Source organism: Petaurus breviceps, unplaced genomic scaffold (assembly GCF_028583685.1).
Source record: "Petaurus breviceps papuanus isolate PSGF00001 unplaced genomic scaffold, PetGlider_PUasm1.0 90701, whole genome shotgun sequence".
NCBI classification, from domain to species: domain Eukaryota; kingdom Metazoa; phylum Chordata; class Mammalia; order Diprotodontia; family Petauridae; genus Petaurus; species Petaurus breviceps.
Genome location: NW_027187316.1, coordinates 2,353,265 through 2,356,988, shown reverse-complemented (window position 1 = coordinate 2,356,988; position 3,724 = coordinate 2,353,265). Strand labels below are relative to the sequence as shown.

Genomic DNA, 3,724 nt, shown 5'->3' with positions numbered 1-3,724 from the left:
TTGGAATGGCTAGTTCCAGGAGTTGGGCAGTTATCATATCTCTTCTCAAGGACCTGGCCAGGGTCCCAGGAGAGGAGCAGCCCTCAAGTTCTCAGGATCCCTCTTCCCAAACAGCTCAGGGTAATAGAAAGGTCATATTGAGTTGGGGTCTTGGTTTGTATAATCTTATTCCTCACAGAGGGGCTTACCTTGCCCCTATAGTCATCCTGGGCAAGACATTGAACCTCTCTCAGACTGCTTTCTTATCTGTAAGTTGAGGATAATAATGACCTCCACCTTAGACTGTGAGGATCAAATAAGATACATATTCTAAAGAGGGCAGATAGGTGTTTCAGTGGTGACAGTGTGGGACCTGGAGTCAGGAAGACTAATCTTCCTGAATTCAAATCTAGCCTTGGACATGTGACATCTAGCCATGCGACCCTGTGAAAATCATTTAAGTCTGCTTGCCTCAGTTTCCTCATCTGTAAAAAAATGAGCTGGAGAAGGAAACAGCAAGATACTTCAATATCTTTGCCAAGAAAACCCTAAATGTGGACAACAAGCGTCGGACATGACTGAAAAGACTGAAAAACAACCGCATGTGAAGAGTTTTGCAAACATTAAAGTAAACAATAGATACAATCATTATTATAAATGCTTTTGGGATTCTTTGGTCCTCCATCATTTGAGGGCTCATGGGGTCTATGTTGAAATTGACCCCTTCTGTATCTCATCCTGTAATCTCAACCCTTTCTCTGTCTTCTAAGGAGTCAATTAATTAACTTAATAAACCTGGAGTTCTTAACCTTTTTTTTTTGGTCATGGACTCCTTTGTCTCTCTGCTGATCTATTGTCTATAGGGTGCCTCTTGTCATCTTTCTCAGAATAATGTTTGGTACCTCCATCCAGGGGTATGCTGGAACCAGCTCAAATGGAGAAAGCCAGTTGTTAAAATTTTCAGTGTGATCATTTACACTTTGAAAATCAGCAAAATCTACAAAAAAAATTTTGCAGTTTTTTTGATCATCTAGACTATAGCAAACTATGGAGAAAATGTTAGTAATATAGATTAAATTGAAAAATGTATTATGCTTTCTTCCCTCCACTTCCCCTGGAGAGCTGGTTGTTAAATACCACCACACTCCTGTGGCTATATTAATAATTGAAGGACTAAATTTCATTTAAAGGTTAGTGAAAATAAAGATGTAATTCTGCCCCCCTCCCAACAAGTTCATGAATCCTCTAAAAGCTATCCATAACCCAAGGTTAAAAACCCATGTAACAAACTAAACTATTCTTAGGAGAGAGTCCTTCTGCCACATCCTGGTTATATGCTATTCATTTTAAGTGACATTCTGGAGATAATAGTTTAGCCTTTGTTATCTAACTCAAAGGAAATTTCAAGTGGATTGGTAGGGAGGTTAATGTCATAATAGCCAGGAGAAGGAGATAGTTTTTGAGAAGGCAGAGCTTGGAGCATCCCTGCCAATCATACTGAAGATGTAACTTCCAAATTTGTCTCCTCATAGAACAAGCCCTGGACACTGGATAGTGAAAACATCTTTACTCAGAAACGCATTTCTTAATATAGGGAAGCTTACCATCACCAATCATGAGACAGCCAAAGGAGTCCACGACCAAAAAAAAAAAAGTTAAGAACCCTGGGTTTATTAAGTTAGTTAATTGAATCCTTAGAAGACAGAGAAAGGGCTGAGATTACAGGATGAGATACAGAAGGGGTCAATTTCAACACAGAGGAAAGGAGAAACATAGCCACCATGAGCCCTGAAATGATGGAGGACCAAAGAATCCCAAAACCATTGCCCTCAGGTATGAGACCCTCTTTAAAGGTAAGTTGCAGAGTGACTGTCCACTGGTTGGCCAACCCTTTAGTGTATAGAGAAGTATAAGAATGTGTTGGGTGGATCATAGATTTTAAGCTGGAAAGGACTTTGGAGGAAAAGAACCACTTTATTTGAGACATGGGCAGCTAGGTAGTACAGTGGATGGAATACTGGCCTGGAATTGGGAAGACTCATTTTCCTGAGTTCAAATCTGGCCTCAGACACTTCCTAGCTGTGTAACCCTGGGCAAATTAAAAAAAAAAAGCTGTTTGCCTCACTTTCCTCACCTGTAAAATGAGCTGGAAAATGAAATGGCAAACCACTCCAGTATCTTTGCTAAGAAAACTCCAAATGGGGTCATAAAGAGTCAGATATGACTGAAAAACCATGAAACAACAAATGCACGATGCTAAGTTTTGGGGATACAGAAAAGAGACAAAAGATAGTCCCTGCCCTCTAGGAGTTCACGATCTAACCTGAGGTGACTTGGTCAAGGAGACTAAGATCATACAGATAGTTAGTGACCAAGCCAGGACAGAACCTCTGATTTTCTGATTGAATATCCAGGACTTTTCAATGCCATTTATAAGTATCCTTCAGTGTGAGGAATGGTACTCCCTGTCCCTAGAACAGGTTTTGGTAGGAATGGACATAGAGACGGCACTGGATATTCGAGACAGAAGGTGGGTGGGGGGAATGGGAGAGTTGCCATACAGAAAAGGAATGGATCATGAAAAAGAGATGCTAGGGGTAGGGGGCATAAAAGAATAAATGCCAAGGCATCTTTTTGCTCCAGATTGGCTCTTTTCTTGACTGTCAAGTGGCTTGTCTTTCATGTCAAATCCTGGTTTCTTATGACTTACAGGTATGCTTCCAGGGAAGAAGTATTTGGAAAGAAGGTTGAAGCGAATGTGGGGCTTATGATTTTCCTTTCCATCTCCTTTCACCCACTGAACTGAAACCAGGGCCAACAATGCGAGATAAAATCAGGAAGATTGCTGCCTAAAAGATTCTCGGCTGAGCCTGTGAGCTGTCTGTGGCATGTTGAAGCCTGTTTGGACTTTGTAGAGGTTATGACTCTGCCTGGAAGTTCCTGTGCTCCCCTTAGGAGAGGAAGAACCCTTTTGGCTTGACTTCTCTTGCCAAATTTTGATATTTCTTTTAAGGAAATACGGCCTTTCTTCTTCTGTATGGATCCTTAGCTTTCCTGGGGAGCATAAGGGACACAGAAAATACTTTAAGAAAGTGAGTCCCAGGTGGTTTCTGGCAAGGAGAGTACATCTGAAAAGCCCTAATTGTTTTCTTCTGTTTTGAAGCTTTGAAGAAGGTACTCTTGGGACCATGGTTTCCTCACTTGTGAAATGGGGAAAATAATATTAGAAGGTGCTCTTGGGGGGCATATGTGTCTATGTACATATGTATAAATAAGTGAATGCAGTGTGTATAAAAAATGACATTGCTGTTCGTTCTGTATTAAGAATAAATGAGCCTCCCTTGCCTGTGTGTATATTTCACTGCATGAGATTCTGGAAGAGCTCTTTAATCTATATAGATCTATAGAATGTAAGCTCATTGATGGCAGGGTCTTTTATCTTTGTGTACCTCAGAATTTAACAGAATTCTGGGCACACAGAAGGTGCTTAACAAATGCTTGATGATTGATTGGTTCCAGGGGTAGGAACAGACTAGTCAAAGTTTTCTAAGTTATTTTCTGTGAACACTAGTTCATTCAATGAATCCTTAGCAAGTACAGACTATTTGCCAGGCTCCATGGTTACGAAAACAAAGTAAAACACAATCTTAGTTGTAAGGGGCTTATCTTATACTGGGGATGCAACCTTTTCACAGAAAAGTACAAAATAATTTGAGGAAGGAGGAAAACATTAACAATCAGGGTT

The 3,724-nt window shown here is 40.5% G+C and overlaps 1 protein-coding gene across 6 annotated transcripts in view; it reads left to right on the top strand.

Moving 5' to 3' along the window:
* The window catches only part of ADGRF4 (adhesion G protein-coupled receptor F4), a 42,597-nt gene extending 39,272 nt beyond the window's left edge, over window positions 1–3,325 (top strand). For all 6 annotated transcript variants that reach the window (XM_069065789.1, XM_069065791.1, XM_069065790.1 and 3 more), the window contains one exon: window positions 2,692–3,325. The gene's annotated coding sequence lies outside the window, so the exon portion shown is untranslated. The remainder of the gene's footprint in view (window positions 1–2,691) is intronic.
* The last annotated feature ends 399 nt before the right edge of the window (window positions 3,326–3,724 follow it).